Source organism: Canis aureus, chromosome 11 (genome assembly GCF_053574225.1).
Source record: "Canis aureus isolate CA01 chromosome 11, VMU_Caureus_v.1.0, whole genome shotgun sequence".
NCBI classification, from domain to species: domain Eukaryota; kingdom Metazoa; phylum Chordata; class Mammalia; order Carnivora; family Canidae; genus Canis; species Canis aureus.
In genome coordinates, this window is record NC_135621.1 from 60433388 (window position 1) to 60446396 (window position 13009).

Consider the following 13009-nt stretch of genomic DNA (forward strand, 5'->3'; position numbering starts at 1 on the left):
TCTTAAAAAAAAAGAAACTGAAGTTTGGGATTCATTATGGATTATCTATTATGTGTATGTGTCAGTTAATGGCAGTGTATCTTCAGAGAGCTGTGTTTTTCTTTCTGGAAGACTATAGTGAAATAGGGCCAGCAAAATGTGCATCCAATTGATAGAAAACATGAAAGGACAGTTATGGACCACATTCGTAAAGTCACCTCAAAGTTACTTAAAGAACCCCAGTAGAAGATAATTAAACTTTTTTTTTTTTATTTACGATAGTCACAGAGAGAGAGAGGGGCAGAGACAGAAGCAGGCTCCATGCACCAGGGAGCCCGATGTGGGATTCGATCCCCGGTCTCCAGGATTGCGCCCTGGGCCAAAGGCAGATGCCAAACCGCTGCGCCACCCAGGGATCCCAGAGGACAATTAAAACAGCAAAGGATTTTGCTTGATTTTCCTGTGCTGATGTTTTTAGTGATCATGACATCTGTTCAAGTACTTAGATACTGAGCTAAAGTTAAGAAAAGCTGGGCTTAAATTTCGTTAAGCCATTAAAAGTCAATCTAGGCCAGTGGTTCTCACTCTTGGCTACACTTTGAGATCACCTGGGGACCTTCAACAACTATTGATGCCAGGAACTACCCCTTCAAGATTCTGATTTCATTGATTTGGGATGTGACCTGGGCAGTAAGAGTTTTGAAAACTCCCCAGGTGATTCTAATGTGCAGCCAAGTTAAAAACCATTGATGTAGGACAATTCAGACTAAGTGAAACTTTAGAGAAATCTAAAAAAAAGCAAACTCCTCTATATGATGGTCATTTACCTTATTTCTTTGCAACTGCCCTTAACATTGTGTTCCCTAGACTGGCAGCATCCACATCACCTGGGAACATGTTATGAACGTAGAATCTCAGACATACCAAGTTAAAATCTGCAGTTTAACATGATCTTTAGGTGTTTCAAATGAACATTACCATTCGAAAAATGTTTTTAGCACATTTATTTCTCTAATGCTTTGTTCCTTACAGTGTTTTGTCAGCCTGCTTGTCTTCTATTGAATATATATCAGATATCACTGGAATGGATGCTCAATATCTTTTCTGAGAATAGCTCATCATTTATGTTAAATTCCCTAAATTAGAAGTATCTACATCAGAAATTGCCTGTCTACTGTGCACATTTTGAGTTTCTTTGACTATAGAAATGTACTTCTAGGGACAGCTGGGTGGCTCAACGGTTGGGTGCCTGCCTTCAAACCAGGGCATGATCCTGGAGTCCCAGGATCGAGTCCCACATCAGGCTTCCTGCATGGAGCCTGCTTCTCTCTGTGTCTCTGCCTCTCTCTCTGTGTCTCTCATGAATACATAAATAAAATCTTAAAAAAAAAAGAAATGTACTTCTAATTATGAAATAAATATCCCTTCATATACAATTTCCAAAAAATATCTAGTTTTTTATTACAAGTTCCACTTGTTTTATTATAGTTCCACTGGTGGTGAGGGTCAAATTATTCATTAAAAGGATTTTAATATGTATTTCAAATTCTGGCCCATTTTCCTGCTGAAGGATATTTCAGGAATTCAGTGACTTTTTGTTCTGAGGACTGATGTTTCAAAGATAAAATGGTTTTGAATGCTTCTAATATTTTATCTTGTTTTGAACTTTCAACAAAGAACATTCTCTAAGCACTCAGTGTTAGCAGTGAAGAATGATTTGGAGCTTTCAGTTACCCTTCACTTATAGGAATAAGGAAATTTGCATCTGTCTGAGGGGATGATTTTGTTATTTAAGTCAATCTGGTTGATGCAGCTTTATCCAGCGTTACAAATTATAGTTTAATGGACTAGTAATAATACATTGTGAGTACTTCTTTTTGTTCTTGAATTAATTGTAGAGCAATTTCTTTTGTGCAGAATCAGTACTTGTCATTAGTACTTATCCCCATCTAAGTTGGCATTTTATCTACTCCACTCCCTTCCCTTGACGGAGTGCTGTGACAGTACTCCATATTGTAGATTGATAGGAATAACATGGAATGAGTTTACCTGGTAGACTATGATGACAAAAACGAATTGGTTCATCTTCAGGAATGATGATGTGGTGTTGAGTTCCCAACCATGTAGTTTTCTCACACATCTTATGACATTTTGCAACAGTTTGTTTGTTCATTGCTAGTTGTATTTTTATAATGTAATTCTAGTTGAAATTATTCTCTGCAGTTCAAATTTGTCATGCATGATAAGGAGACACAGGGGCCTTTTGGAAAAGGGAAACATTTGGCAGAAATGGGGACTTGTTTTGACTTTCACACTAACATTTATTAGTGTGAAATAAAATCAGCATGGGCATGTGTAAAGGTTGAACCCTCATTAGAAGGGATTTTTCATATAATTGTATAAAATAATACCATATTCCTAAGTCCCTGCCATACATTAAAGGTGTATTTCGGGATCCCTGGGTGGCGCAGGGGTTTAGCGCCTGCCTTTGGCTCGGGGCGCAATCCTGGAGACCCGGGATCGAATCCCACATCGGGCTCCCGGTGCATGGAGCCTGCTTCTTCCTCTGCCTATGTCTCTGCCTCTCTCTCTCTCTCTGTGACTATCATAAATTAAAAAAAAAAAAAGTGTATTTCCTGGCAATGTTATGCTACACTTGGAATGAAGTGTACTACTACTCTTATTCAGTTTTATGATTTGTGAACCATGTTGTTCATGCTCCCAAGTCTTTTAACAACTTTCTTTTTATCATACCTTGGAATTTTCAATCTTCTGATTTCCACCCATGAAATCACACATGAATTCTTGCCCTCTGTTGGGCTTCTTTGGACTGGAGATTTATTTAGGTATTGGACCTGGGCTTTTTAATTTTGCTGATCAGTTTACTCTAAATTAGTTTCTTGCACGATAGCTCCAGGAATCCAGAGGCTAAAACTCTTTAACCTCAGATTCCTATGGTCTTGAAGGAAGAATTGGACACAATCTGACCTCTGACCCTTATAGATTTTGAATCTTTTGCTTGTCTTAAGTTAATGGCTAAAGCTCAAAAAATAAAGGAGTAACATTTGCTCTTGGGATGTTTCTTCTTTAGGTAGAGCTCTACCAGGAGCTTTAGGTTGCATTCTTGGCCCTACTGATGTGAAACACAGTGCAATGAACTGCTTTTCAGAGTCTTTTTTGGGCCTCCTGACAGTTATGACCAAGATGTATGATGAAAAGGTGAACATGACCTCTGGGAATTTTAAGCTTCATCATGATTTAATGGAAAATCATTATAAATCCCCAGACTTGACTCTCCCAATAAACACTTACTTTGAAGGAGATAAATGTTTTAAATTTTTGTAGGTAGCTGCTCTTTTCTAGCTGCCAAAGTCCTTGTTTACTTAACCTATCTCACCCTGTCCAAGTCTTATCCTAGAGTTAGGGGAAAGGATTTAGGGTATTCCTATTCAAGTGGGGACCTAGTGGCCTTCAAACTCATGCCTACTTCTTGAAAGCTGGCTTTGGAAGCCATAGTGGGAAAGGGAACTCTTACCATCACATCCACTATTAATTTTGGAAATGCTATCTTCAAAATGTTATATCCCTCATGAAACTGATCTGGCCTAGAGTTTGTGATGAGCAAAAGCTCAGCTCACATTAGGTTGCTACCTAGGCTAGAGCAAATAGAAGCAACTTCATGTAGTAGCAGGTACATCTGTGCTCATAATTATAGATCCCAAAAATTCAGAGTTCCCGAGGACAATTCTTTTTTGTTTGTTTTAAATCTAATATTTAACAGAGCACTTACTGAGCCAAGTCCCATTTTACTCATTTTGCATATATTATGTTTAATGTTCACAACGGAGTTGCTTTGTTTACCTTATCTTCTTCACATGTGCGGGGATTCAGGCTTAGAGGGATTATATAAGGAGTTAAAAGTTTCATCTAGGTTCTACCTGATGGAACTAGTATTTGACCCAAGGATTGTCTGACTTCAGTGCTCAAGTTCTTAGCCCACTATATGATTCTGTGCACCTCAAATAACTAAGGAGGCCTTCTCTAAGATGGCATATTAAAAAAACCCACTTGGAAAAGCCACATCAGAGTTTTTCAGTTGTGTATTACAGCATTTCAAAACATCGAAGACCACCTGCAGAGATTACTGGTGACAATACACCATCAGCTATGACAGTTGTTTCTTGGTCATAGTTTCAGATAACTTGAGAGGCAGCTGCCCATCTTTCTATCCTTTACATGTTCCTGGAATATCATTCACCCAGATGTGATCTGTAAACTACCCTGCTCAAATAGTGGCAAGACTGTCCTAGTGAGGGGCACCCTACTGAATATGACACATTTTATCTTCTCTGACCAACCCTGTCATTCTCTTTAGCATTAAACCTTCTATTACCACATGCTTTCAAGTATCAAATATCTGACTTCAACCTCCCAGTCATCCTGGTTTTGACATTCTGAGTTCATTATCAGTGATCAATGCCTGGAAGTATACCAATTGGACATTTGATGTTGAGAGAGGGCTTTGAGTAACAGCATGGAGTTTCTATAACAAGCTTTACTTGTTATTTCTCACTGTGCTTCTGTTTAGAAAATGTGTGCAGATAGGCTTAGATATTCCTAATGTCCCTGAGTTGATACTTCATCAATCCTTTAATACATTAGGAACTATTGCCTGGTCAGAAGTTACTTCCAATATGAAAAGAGGTAGTTTATAGGGTGAGCTAATGGGTAAAATTACTCATGTCCATGGCTTCTCAGTGAGATGCTATGCAACCAAGTAGAGGCTCTCTCTGGCTTTAATTTAGGCCCACCCACATAGAAAGCTGTAGGTACCTTGGTCTCCACCCATGTATTCTCCTCTTATTTAGGTGAGAGATTGTAAACATTTGGCATTTTTGTCATGGCTCTCTCTTCTTATATCCAAGAGTGAGAGCTAATCAATCACAGCACTGTATCCCCCTGAACTTGGCTATAACCTCACATTCTTCACCATAATGTGAGCAGCTTCCAGAGATTGATAGGCATTGGCATGTGGGATGAAAACTCATTGCCATTCTTTTCCATTTCAGATTGATGACATAGATTTGGCAGTCTGCCTGGCTCTTTATTTCAATTTTGCTATCTTTTGGTCTAGCTTCTCTGTTTCACTTGCGGCAGCTCAATATTGTTCCCCTTTCAGATTCCTGCTATACTCCTCATCAAGTGAATTCCAGTAGCTGTGCTTCACTCTCTCAATTACCTAGAGTTGTAATCAGAGAACTGGTAACAACTAAATATGTTCTCAGAATAAACAAACTTTATAGTTGAAAAAATCATTTTCATCACCATTTCATATTGTGAATAGTTTACCAATAAAATGAAAGAGCAAGATTTCATGAATTTAGAATGAGAGTGAAATAAGAGCAAACATCAAAGCTAATCAAAAGAGAAAATGGTTGAGGCCAGCATACATTAGACAGTGATGATGACAATTGCTAATGTATCTTCTTTTCTTCATGAAAGAATAATTATTACATAGTATAATTAATTCCTCACCCAAAAAACCTTCCATTAAACATCTTATCCAACATTAAACTTTTCCCCAAGTATCTCTATGCCCCCTCTATCTCACTGGGAGGAATGATTAGGTGAGAGACTGTAAAGGGGGTAAGTAAGATATCAAAGGACTTGAATTTCCTTCAGAAAAACTACCCTCTGACTATTTTCACTAAGTTTCCCATAAATAAATAGGCTTAGATAGTCTATCCAAATCTTCTCACTATGCAAGTAGGCCTTCAAATATCTGTCTTGCTTTTAACATATTTTTGTTTTCAGAGATAAAAAGAAAAAGAAAACGAAGTCTTCTACTGAATCTTTTAACATAATTTATTAGAAGCAAAATTTCCTTAGGAAAAAATACTACTAGTTCAATGATGTTTCATATCTTGACTTTTTGGATGCAAGGACAAACGAAGAAAATACTGTTTTTTGTGATTTTTTTAGAAGTACATACTTTTGTATCTTTTAGTTTCAATGAGGATTATTTGGAGGGTTTATATTTTATTTATCTATTGGAACATATTTTTCAAAACCAGTCAAACCAAACTGATTGGATCTTAGACTTCAGATGTGAAAATTCGCCTGAAAGAAACACTATCGAAACATGCTTATTCCAAGGCTAAAGACCATCATTTATATAAACAGATGTATTATTTATCAAGAATTTATTCCACAAATTTTTTTGTTAGGTGACTTTAAAAATAGTATACATAGTTTATTATTTAGGTTACAGACGCTCAAATCTATTTTGTTTCAGCCTATCATTTTTACTTATAATCTATAAACAAAGACTAATTTGACTTTGATCAAATCTCAGAACACTAAAAATGTCAGCTAATGGCTACTCCTTAATAACTTGATTAAATTATTATTATTATTTTTTCTTTATTTATTTATGATAGTCACACAGAGAGAGAGAGAGGCAGAGACACAGGCCGAGGGAGAAGCAGGCTCCATGCACCGGGAGCCCGACGTGGGATTCGATCCCGGGTCTCCAGGATCGCGCCCTGGGTTGAAGGCAGGCGCCAAGCCGCTGCGCCACCCAGGGATCCCAACTTGATTAAATTATTAAGGAAATATTCTAGGGATCCCTGGGTGGCGCAGCGGCTTGGCGCCTGCCTTCAACCCAGGGCGCGATCCTGGAGACCCGGGATCGAATCCCACGTCGGGCTCCCGGTGCATGGAGCCTGCTTCTCCCTCGGCCTGTGTCTCTGCCTCTCTCTCTCTCTCTCTCTCTCTGTGTGTGACTATCATAAATAAATAAAAATTAAAAAAACAAACCAAAAAACCCCAAAACATTCTAGTGTCTGTTTAATCACAAAAGAGACACATCATTCTTATTAAGTAAGAAGCAAGGAAAGGCAGAAACAAGATTTAGGAAATAGAATAAATTTTCTTGTGGCAATAAAAATTTTAGGGGACTGAAATTATACTGTATAATTTTATTACTGTATTATGCCACTGATGTGATGTTTGTGTGTATATATGTTCATGTTACACCTAATTACATATAAGTCTTTAATTGAGCCTATTCACAAGAACTTTTGTTCTTTTCATTACCTATTTGTATGTGGAAAGAAAGGTAATTTTAAAAGAAGTAAAAAATAATACGATGACTCTTGGTAACCTAATTATATCCATTTTTTTTTCTGTTCCTTCAGCCTGCTAGGATTTTAACAAGGTGAAAAATGTAAGCTGTTAACCAATCATCATGTCCTTCAGTAGATAAATGGATAAATGAACTGTGGTATATCCAAACAATGAAATGTTATTTAGCACTAAAAGGAAATGAACTATATAAGTCACAAAAAAGCATGTAAGAAACTAAGTGCATATTGCTAAGTGAAAGCAGTCAATCTTTTTTTCTAAGATTTTATTTATTTATTCATGAGAGGCAGAGAGAGAGAGAGGCAGAGACAGAGGCAGAGGGAGAAGCAGGCTCCATGCAGGAAGCAGATGAGGGACTCGATCCCGAGACTCCAGGATCACTCCCTGGGCCGAAGGCAGGTACCAAACCACTGACCCACCCAGGGATCCCCCAAAGCAGCCAATCTTAACAGGCTATATACCGTATGATTCCAATTATAGGACAGTTTGAAAAGACAAAACTAAGGAGACAGTAAAAAGACCAAGGGTTGCCAGAGGTAAGGGAGGAGAGAGAGATGAGTATCAAGAGGAGCACAGAGGATTTTTTAAAGCAGGGCAGTTATCCTGTATGATACTATAACCGTGGATTCACAGTAAACCTTAAGGTAAACTATAGATTTTGAGAGTGAATGATGTATCATATAGCCTTATTAGTTTTAACAGATGTACTGTTTTTATGGGATGTATTGATAACGAGGGAGGCTGTGCATGTTCACAGTCAGGAGGCATATGGGAACTCTATACTTTTTGCTCAGTTTTTCTGGCAACCTAAAACTTCTCTAAAAAATGCAGCTTATTTAAAAGAAATAATAAAATATAACCAGTTCATATTGCTATACCTAGGAAGACTAGCATGGTTACAGTGATGATATTTTTAGGAATTATCTAGGCTTATAGCTTTTCAAAGGATTGTTTTCTCATTTGTGAACTCATTTATAGGCAAAGAATAAACATTAAGTTACGTTATTATTAATCTAATAGGCCACTTATATAGAAATGGCTACTATTTCATAAAATAGGACATATATATATACACAGACATAAAGATCAGTTAACATAAAATTTACATTATTATCTTATAATTCATATGCTATAAATATTGGCAGATTGTCTGTAGAGAGACTTTATAGTCTCAATGGCCATGTCCTTTCTGATTCATCCCAACTCTTTTAGTTATGTAAATATAGACCTTAAATGTTCATGTTTGTATTTGGTAGTTAAAGCAAAATCATATATTTTTCATTATCAGTGAGATGGATTTTCATGATAATGAATATAATACTTAATACTTTCTGTTATCTTTGATCTATAGATGCATTCTTTGACCTAATTGGCTATCAAGTTCTCATTAAGCTATCAGTAAGGACATTATAAATATTTTCATGTGGTGGTATACAAATCCACTTTGAAAAGACATATGTTTCATATCATTGCATGAGGAATTTCTCCTCATACCTACCCCAAATCCATTCAATATGAATACTAATTAAGAATCAGGTTTTATTGCATCTTTAACCCCTGAGGTCATCATGGCACATCATCACTTCATCTCATCCTCCTGCTAATTGAGCTTATCAAGTACCCTGCTGCCATTTCCTGTTGTTTTCATAATAAAATTAAATTGAAATAGTCAAAAAAAAAAAAAAAAGAATCAGGTTTTATATCCTAAACATTATTTGTTTATGACTATTTGTGTATTCTGTAGACCTCAGATGTAAATAGATATTATATTGAAATCAAATGTAAATAGATATTATATGGAAATATTTTGTCATCAAATATATTATCTAAAAAATGCTGAGTAAAGTAGATTTCTTTTTGCAGAATTTTTCAGATCCTTTTATTTGCTAATGTGCAAAATGAATCTCTAAGCCAAAGTAGTGTGTTATATTTTACCATGGGGTCATTTTTCTTTCTGAAAAAATATCTTTCAGGATGAGCGTACCATGGGATGCACTTTGGAAAATGTTGATCTAGGATATTCAGACAATTAATGCAGATGCCACTTAAATGTTGCAGTATTTCTAAATTACAATGAATTATCTTTGACAATTTTCCATCTGCAATTCTGAATATCAAAATCTCAGGGAAATATTCTTCTTTTAAATCTTAATACAGATAGGAATGGTTCCCAAATCACTTTCTTACTGAATTTTCCGGAACCTCTGTAATAGAAACCTGGCTTATGAAACATATGTTATACCTTAAAATTTCCAGAAATTTGCACAAAGAGTTGGCATTCTTAACTGATAAAAAATAAGCTCACGAAAGATGGAACATTATTAGTATTCTCTCAAGAAGAGGCTATTAGTTTCAGAAATGATGTCTGATCTACCATAATTGGTTTACCCTATTCTATAAAAGGGGAATTTTAGTGTCTTCACCAATACTCTGGAAGTTTGAAAAATGCACATGATAATTTTTTAACTGGAAGAATGGCAGATGCATTATTTTTTTAAAGACTTCCTTATTTATTTTGAGAGAGAGAGAGAGAGTGTGTGTGTGTGTATGTGTGGTAGTGGTGGAGGGAGGAGGCAGAAAGTATCCCAAGCAGACACCCGCCTGAGTGCAGAGCTCAAGGCAGGGCTTGGTCTCACAACCCCTGAGATCATGACCAGAGCAGAAGTTAAGAGTAGGATGCTCAACTGCAGAGATATTGGAATCAAGGAAACATCCTCTCTGGTGAATGGAGTTGTCTTCAATGGACACTTGGTACCAGCTCTGAGAGCTCTTATGCCTGTTTCCTGCCAGAATGTGGGTCGGATGTATGTATTCTATATCACATCAGAAGGACAGTGCTAGTGTGTCATTCTTGTGAGCATCCTAATAAAGAAATATATTCATATTCCAGTTAAAAAAAAAAAAAGGATGCTCAACCGACTGAGCCACCCAGGTACCCTGCAGACACATTATTAATACTATTATGGGAAACTCTAATGTTTTCCAGTATAAACTTCAGGAAAGGGATTCTGAAGTTAAACTTTTAAAATCTATTCTACAAGTGATATGATCAGTTATCATACACAAGAGGAGGGAAATAAAAAAAAATAAGTGATCAAAGTGTCTAAAAACTACCAATACCAAAGTGAAATGATCCTAGTTCTAACCTCAGTGAAGGCACACTGGAATACGATTTAAGTTTAATACCTGGAAAACTGTCCAATTATAGCATACTCTCTAGTGAAAAACTGTATGTTTGCAATTGGGTTTTTTAGTCTGAGTAGTGGCAAGGAAACCACTTACCAAGAGTTTCCTGGGGAAAAATTATGAAAATAGAAAAATACTAGCACTCCACATTTGGCAATTCTGTTTTAGTAGTTCTGTGATGGGGTCCCAAAATTTGTATTTTTAATCAGATTTTCAACAGCTCTGTATGCAGGCATCCAGTGCCATTTTGGGGAGCCTGAATTTAGAGTCACTGATGTAAAGCTATGAAAGTCCAAAGAGCCTGAAGTGAGCAGCATTTATCTATCAATAACTAGAGAAGAGACTACAAATCCAGTGAATATGGATATAGTCACAAAAAAATGACTATCTGTGTGGGTCAGGAATAATCAGTTGAGTTGCCACAGTACACAGTACTCAATGTCTTTATCCAAGCCTTTAGTTTACTGATTCAATATACTCTACCAAATTGTCAGATAAAAGGAAAAGTTTTGTCATGGTTGTCACGAGTTCTGTAGTTCAGTGAGAGTGATCATCTCAATTACAGATTAATACACTTGACTAACCTGATTCATCAACCCTAGGCCCATCAACAATGGACACTGCAAAACCAGAGGGCCTAACCCTGAGTGATAACAGATATATCCAGAATATGACACTTTGGGGGCCTCTCTGGAGATAGACATTGGATTTTCTCCTGCTCAATCCTAAAGGGGAGGAGAAACTTCAGCTCCCTCGCCCCATCCTACTCCATGTCTGTCACCCTCTCCTAGATTTTTCCCCACAGCTTAGATTTCCTACAAAAGCCAGATAAGACAAAGAAATTGGAAGAATAACTAACAATAGTTAACAATAGTTAGAAAAGTTATTTCTATAATTTGAGCAGTTATAGTTGTTATTATTATTTAGAGTTTTCTAGTTGGTGGTTGTACAAAGTTTGACCCTATTGCTTTTGCCATGGTACCAAAGCACCAGAGGACTGTTAGAATACAGTAAAAACTGGCATATTTTTATCAATTTTATCATTTCCTTTTTGTATTAGCCACAGGGCCAGATTATTGATTTTTTTAATAGATTTCTTTAAAGATGTTTATTTTTATTTATTCATGAGAGACAGACAGAGAGAGAGACAGAGGCAGAGACACAGGCAGAGGGAGAAGCAGGCTCCATGCAGGGAGCCTGATGTGGGACTCCATCCCAGGTCTCCAGGATCACGCCCTGGGCTGAAGGTGGTGCTAAACCGCTGAGCCACCTGGGCTGCCCCCAGATTATTGATCTTGAGTAACAAATCAAAGCAAATTAGTTTTCTCCTGAATCTTAAGAACATTCTTTGGCAGTTTCTAATATTTCATACAGATATACACACAGCAATGATGGACCTCTGAAGCCCTTATGCTAATTCAGTGCTCATTTATGTTCCCCTCTTCCTCCTTCTCCATATCTACACTGTTCTATTTCCCCAGTCTGTTGCCATAGAGTGCTTGTCTGTAATGAAACTCTACCTTAAAAATGTCAAACATAATGAAAAAAAGGGGGGGAACATGGCAAAGTTGGCCACCAGAATTCCTGGGAGTCTTACACTCATAAAACACACTGTTTTTGCAAATTCATCAACTAAGCTGTGAAATGAAGATACCATCTTTCTGCTCATGTCTCTAGGCAAATCTAAGTTTTTTGCTCATTCACAACACTGAGATTATTTCACTGTAAAATATGATAGTGAACATTTGGAGAGCTTGGTGTGTGTGTGTGTGTGTGAGAGAGAGAGAGAGAGACAATCAATTTAAATCATGTTTTAACCCTTAAAGGTTGTAGTTGAAAGGAAAGTAGGAATTTAATCACTCCCTTAAGAGAGAATATTTTAAGTAAATATTTTGTTTTTGTTGATATGTTATAAAAATTCCAAGAAAAAATATTGTTCCAAAAAAGTGTGTTAAGCATCCTGACTACCTACTAAATGTTTTGTGTTATATTTGTCTCTTATCACAACTTGATACAGAATAAACATTGGAGAGGCATCTAGGTGGCTCAGTGATTGAGGTCATGATTCTAGGGTCCTGAGATCGAGTGCTCCATCAGCCTCCCTGAGGAGAGCCTGCTTCTTCCTCTGCCTGTGTCTCTGCCTCTCTCTGTGTGTGTCTCATGAATAAATAAATAAAATCTTTTTTTTAAAAAAAGAATAAACATTGGAGCATTTAAGCACCTAAATTAATATATTGATATATTTTACTTTTGCTCCAGTCCGTCACCTTACTGAATAATATTCTTAGTTCTAGTTAGTTCCAGACTTTGCCTATGGAACAAATATATAGTGCTAGAATATGTTTGAAAGAAGGAAAGTGAAATAAAAGTCATCTGAAGGAAAGAGTTCTGTAACTGTACATTTGTGTATTCATGCATATAGATAGTCTCTTTCTACTTATGTTTTATAGACACATTACAAAATAAGAATGAAACTAAATGAAAAGACCACTCTAGGTAATTTTTTTAGCTTGTAAATTACTTGGGAAGTATAATATATCTTCTACTTAAATATCAATTAAACACACGAACCACCTGCGTGTGTGAATTACTAGGGTTTGAACTGTACGTATATTATCCCATTTAACTCTATATTGAGTAGTTATAATATTCCTTTTAAATACTAGAAAATTAAAGTCAAGAGATATTTGATAAATTT